Source organism: Lissotriton vulgaris, chromosome 12 (assembly GCF_964263255.1).
Source record: "Lissotriton vulgaris chromosome 12, aLisVul1.2, whole genome shotgun sequence".
Lineage (NCBI taxonomy): Eukaryota > Metazoa > Chordata > Amphibia > Caudata > Salamandridae > Lissotriton > Lissotriton vulgaris.
The window spans coordinates 156,023,563-156,035,707 of NC_141700.1; the positions used below are offsets into that span (position 1 = coordinate 156,023,563).

Here is a 12,145-nt window from a genome sequence, read left to right on the forward strand (position 1 = left end):
CGCTCCTTTGAAATGAAATAGTTCTTGAATTTACAAGAGAAATGACACTGCCTTTTATTTAGGAGTTCATTGTCAAAACTGATAAATAAAAGGCATTGCCATTTACGATGCCAATCGCTCAAACTCTCACAAATGCGAGTCCTATTGCATTGCAAATGTTTGTTCTTTTAAAAGTCCTTTCCAAAACTGGATAGTTCGAAGGGTCTCAAGTGCACATACCAATCCAAAGTGCTCAACCAGGGCTGTCTTTTTTTTGTTCTTCAGCGAGATGTCTTCTAAAAGTATAAATCACGAACAGATACATTCCTGGATTAATAAACAAGACTACAAAAATCTACATGTCGACACCCAGCAATGTTACTTATTCGTAACCCTATTCAAGTTTCGAAAAACAACAACCCTGCCATAGCTTTTTTTCCTCTCCAGTTTTAAATAGTTACAGATTTCTCCCTGTTAAAAGATCTTGTACTTGGAGAAAAAAAAATGAAGTGTGTAAGTGGAGGGTGTGGCTGCGGAGTCAGCACGCTCCTCCCTGGGCCTGGCCGGGATATGTGAGCCGGAGTGGGAGCTGCGGGCACACTGACAGCCAGCGGCACCGACGAGCACAGCCAGGCTGACTGCTGCTCCCGCCAGACCCCGCACGGACACCGACAGACCGACCGAGCCTCGCACCATGGAGACCCCCGGCCAGAAGCGCGGAGGGCGCGGCGGCGGCGTCGCCACGCCGCTCTCGCCCACCCGCATCACGCGCCTGCAGGAGAAGGAGGACCTGCAGGAGCTCAACGACCGGCTGGCCGTCTACATCGACAAGGTGCGCTCGCTCGAGCACGAGAACGCCGGCCTGCGCCTGCGCATCACCGAGTCCGAGGAGGTGGTGAACCGCGAGGTGACGGGCATCAAGTCGGCCTACGAGGTGGAGCTGGCGGACGCGCGCAAGACCCTGGACTCCGTGGCCAAGGAGCGCGCGCGCCTGCAGCTCGAGCTCAGCAAAGTGCGCGAGGACTACAAGGAGCTGAAGGCCAGGTGAGGGCACGCAGGCGGCGGCGCGCGCGAGGGCGGCTGCTTTATATAGAACAGTGCACCAATAATGAGTTAGAATCGGTCTCGGCCGCACTCCTTTTATCCACCTCAGAAACATGAAAGTCTGACACATAGGAGTCAAGGCTTGTGAGATACAATTATGTTTTTTTGAGCAGGCATTATTTTATAGAAGCATTTTATAGCTAAGATTACTAATAAAATAATATTTTTAATGATCAGCAATAATAATGCCACTTCTTTTACATGTCATAGAATAATGGTACACAGCACACCTAAAATGTTAATTTTAAATTTACATTTAATATAATGTTAACCAAACAGCAATAGCTGCCATCCCCCCCCCCAAAAAAAAATCTAAAGGATTTTTTTTATATTTTCGCTTCTGAATGATGAAAGTCTGAGTCGTCTCTGACTTGTGGGAGGATGAATGGATGATGCGTCACGCGCTTCGGGCTTGTCACACGCTGGTATGTTCGAGGATGTATTGCTCTACTGGGCCATTTTTCTGGATTAAAGAAGACTAATTATACGTGATAATAATAATTATTAAAAATTATAGCGCTAATAAATAATATTCATAATCGTTAATGCTGACTCATATAGTTCACACATTATGGCATATACCACAGCTACGTTGTCTGTTACCCAACAGCCACACCTGCCATTCATAAAAAAAAATCAATGGGTTATACTTTAATGACTCTGAAATGATGAAAGGGTGGGTCTCGGTTTGCAGCGAGTACTCCGCAGCAGGTGCATCAGCTGACTGAGCTATCTAATTTTCAATTTTTTGGTTCATAGTCATGGTAAAATCTCCTTGACTTCTAAATGTTCAAAAAAGACAAAATAAAAAAAAATGATGGCATGATAGAATTGATTATAGCCTATAGACCCCCCCCCCCCCCGCCTGTAGCTCTTGTTGGCTGATACTTTTGGTCACTTGCACGTGCTACAAATAAAATCTCGTCGCCAGAGCGGTGAAGATTCGGTAGGAAGTCGAGCTCCACAGTGCACGAGGTCACCCACTCACTACTAACTGCGCCCTATCTTAAAGTTTCTGGGCGATTCGTTGCTTTTTTCTCCAGGACCACGAAGTCCCGTGTATGAGGATATTTCAGGAATACTGAATTAGTATTCGGCAGTTTACGGTGCGAGATTTATCGACCCTAGTAGGATCGAGGCCGGGGTGTGATTCGATGCCATGCCAACTCGTGACATCCCAAAGATTTAGTTTAGAGCAGAGTGTTCAGCTCACTGAGCCATCCTCCCGGATGCACCTCAGACCCGTGACTTTGTTGTTTGGTGAACTCCAGTAACCTACTGTCTGTGCGCCCCATTCATTTTCGTTGGGGAAAATATGGCCATTCATAGTTTTTCTATAGGAATACTCTAGTTTGTGTATTTTAAAAACAGCATTAGCACGATCATAAACCTAATGTGGAAACTTGTGAGTGACGATTCTTTCAGAGAAAGAACCACGTCACATATACGCTGCGTTGTTGCACAAGACGTCATAGACGCTGCCATTTCTCCTGCGCGTGCTTCTCGCGGAGGGCTTACTTTCTTTCACACGTCTGTGAATGTGTGTTGTAAAGGAAGGTACCGTTAAAAGGGGCGTGGTATGACACCGCCGCCACCCAAAGAAAGAAACGGGTGGTATGCTTGAATTAAACACAGCCGCTCGTGTTCATAACGCCCCACATTCCATTCCAGCGATTTGTAGCTCGCTTCTGCCATTACGAGCAGGAAAAAAAAACAATATGGAAGCCTTAACACCGAGACACTCTTCTAACATCTGTGTCAAACACATGGCCGATCAATTTGTCTTGAGCAAAAATTTGCCCAGCACATCTGCTTGTTCCCTAATTTCGAGATGACAAGTATACATCCAGGCCTTCATGCACACGATGGAGTGTGACTGACCATGAGGAATGTGTCATTTTCAGTGCACGAAGAGTAAGCAGTAAGCTGAGCACAATATTCCAAGCTCTTTTGTATTTATTTTGGTGTTTATTTTGTGGCAACGTGTCGCCGTTTGCCATCTTGGTAGCACTTTGCCTGTCTAAAGCGGCTAGAAAAGAAGGTAGGAACTATAGTTGCCTTACAATGCAACCAGCTAGGGTTAGTATAGGTCAGACAGATATTCAGGTGAGGCCAGGACACGAACAGTTCGGCGGAGGGCACACAAGAATTCTGAATCGGTAGCATTAAGGGGATGGGCCTGTGGTTTCTGAATTTTGGGATCGATTTGTGGAGAAAGAAAAGGCCGAAAAAAGAATTAAAAAGATTGTTGTAACTTTTACCCAGAGGGTTTCTGAAAGCCTTGCAGACTGTGGAAGAGACGTACAGACACCAGGGGATATTTTTAGCACCTCGCCTGAGCCTGCCTTGGGCTGTATTACATGTGAACATTCACAGCGGGAGTGTTCCTTCCCCACCCAGGACGGCTGTTCTTCATACCTTCAAAATGTCACTACTTGGTAAATGAAAAATGCAAATTTCTCTTTGTCCCGTCCACAACCAACCTCAAGCATTAATAACACATTATAAATTTATCTTAATTTAGTTTTTGGAGATTATGCAACTGGTTTAGGAGAGTGAAGATTTTAGCTCAGGCTTGACATCCAAAATGCTCAAGAAACGAGGGAGGCGGGGATTATGAAATACCGTCCACGCCTATTCTGGAGGCCTGTGGTTAGAGGGGCAGGCCCATGACGTGCTTCTGTCTGGCTTCTTGTCTTGATATTTCTCCTTAGTGGACACCCATCGGTTTTAAAACATGCATTTTTTCCCCACACGTGTTGATTTTCCGCCTTGTGTTTCCACAAAATCACGGTATCCTCTATCCGTCCTCAACCTCGCCAAGACACATTTTCCAGCTCCCACTACGATCATGATACATTATATTTTATGTAGCGGTTGCCACTACACTCTTGAGGCTTCTTACTGCTGTGAATAGTAGAGGTTACTCTTACGCAGTTCAGTCACATTCATTTGAAGGCTCTGGGGAGGGGATATTCTAAGAGGCGGATGCATTGGGATTCCAACCTGTGACGCTTAGATTACCAAAATATATCAACAGCAGAAGCATTAATCCACTGAGCTATCTTATAGTGCTTTCCTCCAAGATATTTTGTCCTCTCTTTTCTGAAATAAGTAAATGACTTCAAATTTATATCTATTCGTCAGTTGCACCAGTTGGGCAATCACAAATAAATAAAACAGTATGAGAATCCTGCCCAATCCCACTCTTCTGCAAAAATCCACACTGTGGACAATGTCTCCTCCTGTCCCCCTGACTGTTTATTTCCCACCTTCTACTGCAACCTAATTTGATAATATAGTTATTGTATATATGTCGCTTCCCCAAAATGTTGGTGTATTCTGATTCTCTTGGCTTTCCAATCCCCAGTGATTAGAAAAACAAGTTGGTTATGAAGAGCAAATTGCCATAGTCCTGTCTTGAGAGGCCTAAGGTGAACTTTGACCTTGCAATACTACTGCTCAAAGCCCATATAGGAGTCTCAATTGAAATGGACACCGTTGTCCATGCCATTCACGTAGGATTGAAGAGTCGGTCAATTCTACAATGTGTTGGCAAGCCATTTTGTACAAGCGATGATCAAAGATTTGCACCCGAGAATGTCTCGCGAGCAGTGTACAGAGAGTTGGGAGTGTTTATAGGAGTTAGGTGAACCTCTGCTTTTAGAGGGTTAGATTTGAGGTGAAGACGAGACATCCACTTACTAATAGTCTAAAGGCTATTAGCTGGATAAAAGATGTCTTAGGTGTGGACATGAGCTCTCAAAAAGCTCACATTGTCGTAGTAGCACTGATGCCAGTTACTTTGTGTGAGAACAGGCTCCTTGTGAAAAGAATGATTGACGCCACTCATAGGAAAGATAACCAAAGGCTGTAGTGGGCGGAAGGAAAATGTGAATGGCACAATATCAGACCAATGGATGAAGAGGGCCAGTTGAAAACCCCTGTAAGAATTAACACCCACATGCATCAAGGTATTTAGGAGTCGCAAACGGTGCAAATCGGTAAATTCGGCCGTTTGCGATTCCTAAATATCTTTTTTGTATGCATCAAACTTTTTGGGGAAAATCGCTATTTTTAGCGAATTCCAAAAATGCGATTGCTTTTAAGGAATCGCAAATTTGCGATTCCTTAAAAGCAATGCATGATTGCTTTTTAAATTGCGAATTCGCAATTAGGGGGTGCAAATTACCACGAGGGTGAACCTCGTGGTAATTTGCGAAAAAGTTTAAAAATGCTCAAAATTGCATTTTAAACACTGTAATGTTACAGACACACAAGTCCTTAGGACATGTGTATGTGTAACATGCACTTAAAAATGCATTTCAGGGGTGCTGGGGGGGGGTCATTTGGACCCCCCCCCTGCACCCATGGAATGCATTAACATTTTGCGAATCGCTAATAGAAATTCGCAAAATGTCAATGCCTTCCCGTTGATTCCTATGGGCCTTTTGGCCCATAGGAATCAATGGGAATTGCAAAATCGCAATTTAGAATTCGCATAATCCTTGCGATTCGGTAAAAATTGCGATTTTCACAGAATCGCAAAAATTATGCGAATAAATTGATGCATCCCATTTTGCGATTCCTTATTTGCGATTCCCTATTTTTCGCAAATAAGGAATCGCAAAATGTCCCGATGATGCATGTGGCCGAATATGTGTATATTATTTTACTAAAATCAAAAGGTCTTGGCTAATGTCAGACCTAAAAAGCGAACTAGTTGTTAGGTCACATGTAAAGTATAAAGAGAAGGGAGATAGGATGGATTTTTGAATGTAATATATTTTCCATTATTTATGACGCGTTAAGCTGTTCATTTACGACCCCTGACCAGTCTTTAAGACTAGTCGAGTGGCTAGTGGTTATTTGTGATAACAAATATTTTCTCTCTCGGAACCATCATCAGGATTCTGAGGCAGAGCGTATTCACAGGCCTTGGTCCCTTTCAGTGGCAGAAGGCACCGTTACGTAGTCCTTCAACCACAATGTTACAGGTAACCAAACTTAGGCCCTTATTACGATGGTGGTCGATCATACCACCAACCACCATCATTTCGGGCAGATGATAGTCCGATAATGTGTCGGTGGTCCCACCTGCCTGATTAGGATAGGATCGCTTTGCAGGTGGTAGTAAAATGCTTTTTCCTACTGCGGCTTCTGTTGTGGCCCAGGAAAAGTGGCGCAGCACAAGCCGCAGTAGAAAAAGGCACACTGTGCACATACATGCACTGTGTGCCAGGCACCATGTGGTGCCTGCCACGAGGTGCATAGATGTGTGGGGGCACTACATGTGCCCCCAGGCAACTTTGCAGTGCCCACAGGGGACAGGGTTCCCTATTTGAGCCCCCAAAGTCCCCTTTCCGTCTCCCTGTTCATGGCGGTGGGGCCGCCGTGAATAGGCGGTCAGAAAGGGATATCCTAATCCCTACGGTGGTGCAGGCACCGCCTCCATTGTAGGTTTAGGAATCCGACTGCCGTCCCAATAGGTTCTTTGATTCTGTTGGAGGCGGCGGTCCTACCCTCAGAACTATAAAGTCCGACCGGCTGCATTGTATGGCAGCGGTCAGACCAATGTCCTGGATGGCGGGCGGGCCACCACCGACGGCATGTCAGTGGGGGTCAATTCTCCTGCCATCGTAATGAGTGTCATAGAGTGTAAGGATGAGGACTAGGACTTGGCCATTAGCAGCACAGAGTAGTGAGTGCAAGTTTGTCACAAACTCTTTTTTTCTATATGAAAACAATCAACAACATTCACAGCAGGAGGCTGTCTATGGTCTTTCTTCCCTTTCATTAAAGCAAGCAACGTAATGTAGTCCCTCTTCAGTTGCTGCAGCTTGAGGCTTTCAAAATGGTCTCATCCGGAGAGAACAACCAATGGGTGTTACCAAAAATCAATGAATGAATAAATGAACAGTAACTTAAAGTGACCACCATATTTGACAAGGTCTCAAATGTTACCCCCGCTCATGGCATAAAACAATGGGCCCAAATTGTATTTTTATGCTCCCCAGCGCGCCTCACTCACTAAGGTAATGTGAAAGTCAGGACACTGGGATTAGAATAAAGGGAGGCAGCCCTAAAAAGAAACGCTACCCTGCAACAAACTTACAACTCTGGTTGAAACATAGGCAAGGGTTCATTCATTCTTCCAAATAAGGCCTTGCGCGCGGGTTTAGGAGCGCTTCCTGCCGCGCGCCTCTGGTAGACCCAGGCGCTGCCAGGTGCTGACTCTCAGATTTTTGTGGTATTTGAGAATCTGGAAAAAAATTGCAACATATTGACTAAGATCAAGGGTGCCCACTTGTTTTTCTTCTCTCCAGTGCCTGCTTTATGTCGGAGCACAGTTCCCTGTGCCAAAAATTGAATTTCCTGCCTTTACTTGTTCATTTGGGTGATTGCTGATTTTAACGTATATCCCTATTTTAAAATGTTCTAATGTATCCTAATCGATGAAACTATTTTTTTAACTGGTTCTGCAAATAGTAGGGGTTGCTGTTACCCAGTTCGGTCATATTCATTCAGTAACTGTAACTAAAGTGCTCAGATACCCGATTGCTATTTGTTTGCGCTATATACACTTTTAAATTAAATAAACAGGTATATAACAATCCTTACAATCCAGTGCCTCCAAGAGACATTCGCAGTTAAGGAAGGGTCGTTGCATAAAAGGCCTGCCCTCCGGCCTCGTTGCAAACGGTACCCTCCAGCTCTCAAGAGACAGATCTGTTCGGAATTCTCGGAATGCCCTTGGAGGATCTCAACCCCCCCCCCCCCCCCCACCCATTGAGTATGCAGAGCTCCAATACAGCGAAGACTCGAGCGTGAAATGACCATGAAGGGGTTCCCTGCAGCGTCTGATGCATAAACTAGAGAATGTACAGCTGCGAAGTAGCTAAATGCCATGTGCAGTGCCTTGAGTTTGTCTTGGCTTGTAAACCTTCAGCACAATGCATTCTGGGACTTTAACACAGTGCATTCTGGGACTTTTAGTTTTGCTTATAACATTCGAACTATGGGCTCAAAGATCCTAACAAGCGAAGAGCAGTTGGATAAAAAGTCAGGACGGGCTGCAGGAGTTAAGCAGGCATGGTGACTTGGCAGCTCTGGGTATTAAGGGCCTGAATAAGGTTTTCTGGCTAGTCACTTATGTCTGAGGGCGAAAGTGTCTTCATTTACATCTTACATCACCAGTGGGGTGTACCCTGGGCGATATCCCCACGAAGGACTGGGGTAACCAGCAAACTATCAAAATCAGCAAAGCGCTCCTCAAGGATTAAATAAAACGATTAATAATTTTGCATTTCATGTTGCATAATTCGCAAAAAGAGAAAACGGATGTATTTTGATTATTCTTTGCTTTACTGTATACAAAGATGTTATCTATCTATCTGTCCTATCTGTCTATCTGTCTATCTATCTATCTATTTGTCTATCTATCTATCTATCTATCTCTATAATAACTTTGTCCATATGTTCTGTATACTTTTATTTATGTTTTGAGAGTAGGAAATGGTGATGGAGTTGAATTGTCCCACTTGGAAGGAGACATACATAGGTACCTGTATACTAAAAATCTTCTTCTACATTAAGGCATTGAATTTTTAAAATAAATATGTTTTCTTCTCATTTTGTAAATTATTTAGCATGGGCTGTAAAATTATCGATACGTTTATTTACTGCACAAGGGGCCCTTAGTTAATTTTCATCAACTAAGAATCTACAGTAGTAAATCCCACGCAAATTGTGGGATGTTTGAGGAACTAAACACAGTTTGCTTTGTAAGATAGTGAATCTCCCGCAAACGTGACGATTTGTGGGCAGTCACAAACTGAAATCGACTAATTTCTGAAAATAGTTGTCGATTTACTCCAGCCAAGCCCTGGAGTAATTTCCCTTTCAGGATGTGAAGGAGAACAGATCACCCCTAGAACTGGTGTGAGCCAATGGCTTTCTGTAAGGGTCAAACATAATACCTTGTAGTGAAAGTGCTGTTTTTACATCTGTCAGCCCTTCCCACTGTGCGGAATTGTACACTACCTACAACTCTACATGGGAAGAATAGGCAGACTAAAAAAAGTCCCATTGCAAGTGCAGTAGTATACTGGAATACTATGCTTTGCAAAGGGTAAACAGCCTTTACAACGAAACTTTTACAACGCACTACCATTACGATGCAACCATTACAACGCAAACCATTACAACGCATTGCGCTGGGGGGCGCTCTAGGATAGGGAATAGATTTAATTTACTATCTAACACCTTCCCTACTATCCACGGGGACTGGAGTTGGAATAGTAAATTAAACTATTCACTATCCAGCACCCCAAAGCGCTATGCGTTGTAATGGTATGCGTTGTAAAAACTGCGTTGTAACGGCATGCGTGGTAAAAGCATGCGTTATAACGTCATACATCCTTTGCAAAGTTTTCCAGGTTTACTGTTAGGTGAACAAGCATACCTAGTTTGCAAATTTGAAAAAAAGAAAGTATAAAAGTACTTTCAAGCCATGTTGCACAACTCCACCTGCACTTTTACACTTTTCTATTTGAATCAGGCCATAACCCATTAGAACTGTCCCCTTTAGCCAAGGCCCTTCACATGTTTATGAGCAAAGAGCCTTCCTGAATTTGAAGGGGGCTCTCTTCAAGTTTTGTAGGTGAAACTAATACTTTTGTTATCCCTGCTCATCATTTTAGCGTCTTTTGTTCCTGCAGAGGAGTATTTCTCCCATGAACTGTTGCTGAACCTGAAGTAAGCATTGTGGCCTTTTAAAATATATTTGTTATGAGAAATCTGGGGTCGACCCCACTGCACAGGATTCTTTGGTACGACGAAAGACTGGTATTGCAGAGTTTTCCATTCAGTCGCCTTCATCTCATTTATCGGTGCTACAGGTGCATCTTATTGTGCTTGGCTTGGATTTTAGGTCGAGCCTTCCAGACAACCCAAGAGGTCTGATTACGAAAGATCTATTGTGAGCTTACAGTAGGCCTGCACCCTGCCGGTTGCTTACCATTGGTCGGTTTTATTGTGACTCTCATTTGATTGGTTCTTATTTGATGGCATTCCTTCCTGGTTTTTTTTATATTTTTCTCTACCCTGGAGCATTGCAACTTTACGTTCATTTTGATTGACAGTCTAGTATCCTCCCACTGCTCACATTTAAGGAATTATTTTTTTCTTTTTTATTCAGAACTCGATAAGAGTGCATGTGTAGGTTAGATTTCCCCCTCTTGTGCCGCTTCACCTCTCAAGTACCCCCCTTCCAACACTGTGTTCCCCCCCCTCTACTTGTCTGTAAACACCCAGAAACAGGGATATTGTTGCTGGGGTATCGTTGAGAAGCAGACTTTAAAGGTTGCTTATGTGTCATCAACTGCATTCCGCATGTTGCTTGAAAGCACAAGCCTTGGCTCACAAAGACTGTTATAGTGCAGGGGGGAGGGTCGTCTGCTGCACTCACTCTGCTGGCCCCGAGGCAGAAGGTGTATCTAGCATGACACTTCTCCTCATGGCCCATACATCTGCTCCCTCGGCCAGTGCAGAGGAGAAGATGGCTGAATCCTGTGGGAAGTCGATTAGGCCCTCGCAAACCATTCCATTTACATTCTGATGCTTCCTTATTATTTTTAAGGTCTCTTCACAGTTCCCTTAGATGAAAAGTGTTTGAAAAATATAACATGCCCGTTATAAACATTTAATATACTCAATTCAGTGTATAGTTTTGAGATACCATTAGATATGTGTTTGCTCTCCCTTCAGTATTTTGAAAGGTCATTTTCTTTTGCTGCTGGTAAACAGTGCTTTACAAACAAACATTTGCAAAGCCAACAGCTTTGTACTCGCATTATAAAGTCAAGATCTGTTGGCTTTGCCAGTGCTTGTTGTTTATAGTGCTCTGCTGCTACGGTCTGACAGATTCAAAGCACTGAGGGCACCAAGCATGAGCATTACCATTCTCAACTGTATTAATTGCATCAATCTCAGAAGGATGAGAGGCTAAGGGGCCCCTACCAGGAATTTGAATGTCTTACCTAGATGCTAAGCACAGATAACATCAGAGGCATTGCCTGCTGAGATGTCACACTGGTGTGTCCTTTGTACCGAGCTGGTGCCTAGTCTATTTTTTAAGTGAAATTTCCTTTTATCTACGAACTTTACAACCAGAGCTGTTATAACTGATAAAGTGTATGGCCAGATGACGGAGAGCTCAGATCTGAGGCGGTACCACCCGGTGAGTGGGACACAGCCGCTAGAATTTCAAGAAGTGGGGCCCGAGCAGCTCCGATCACATGACCGGTGAGAATCCAGACCCCCAAAATATCCGTTTTTGATGTTTTGAGTTGTGACATATATCCGTAATGTATACGCGAGATACAGTGAATAGGCCACCCCGCTCCAATGGTGTCATCTACTGCAGATGGGAGGAGTGGGCGGAGCGTCTTTTAATCCCACGGTTCTAAGCCGTTCTGACTGAATGAGGTCAGTTTTTTTTATTCACAAAAGAGGATGATGTATCTGTTTGTTGCCGTGGGCACTAAACATGGCACATCTGTGGCGCGAGACTCTCCGCACAGGAAATACTTTTCGTACATGCTCATATACTCGTGTGTTACCAAGAAACTACTTTTAACCAAAATAATTGGTACTGACAAATAAATTGCACATTACATCATTACATTTATGTAATATTTGTTATTGATTTTATTTATTTTTGAAGAGAAAGTGTATATATATGTGTGTGTGTGTATATATGTGTGTGTATATATATGTGTGTGTGTGTGTACATATATATGTGTGTGTGTGTGTGTGTATATATATATATATATATATATATATATATATATATATATATATATATATATATATATATATATATATATATATATATATAGTCATGCACTGAGAAAAACACACTTTTTGCTTCTTAAGTGTCCATGCAAAACTCTTTTATTATCGTCCGTCCTTGTTCAGACACAAATCAAGTTGTCTTCAACTTTGGTAGAAGTAACATTTGAAGTACATGATATGCTTGATCACAAAATTCTCTTCACAT

General features: G+C 43.3%; 1 pseudogene; it reads left to right on the forward strand.

Annotated features, from left to right (window-relative positions):
• Nucleotides 1-551: 551 nt before the first annotated feature.
• Nucleotides 552-1,027, forward strand: LOC147673732 (prelamin-A/C pseudogene; annotated as a pseudogene).
• The last annotated feature ends 11,118 nt before the right edge of the window (nucleotides 1,028-12,145 follow it).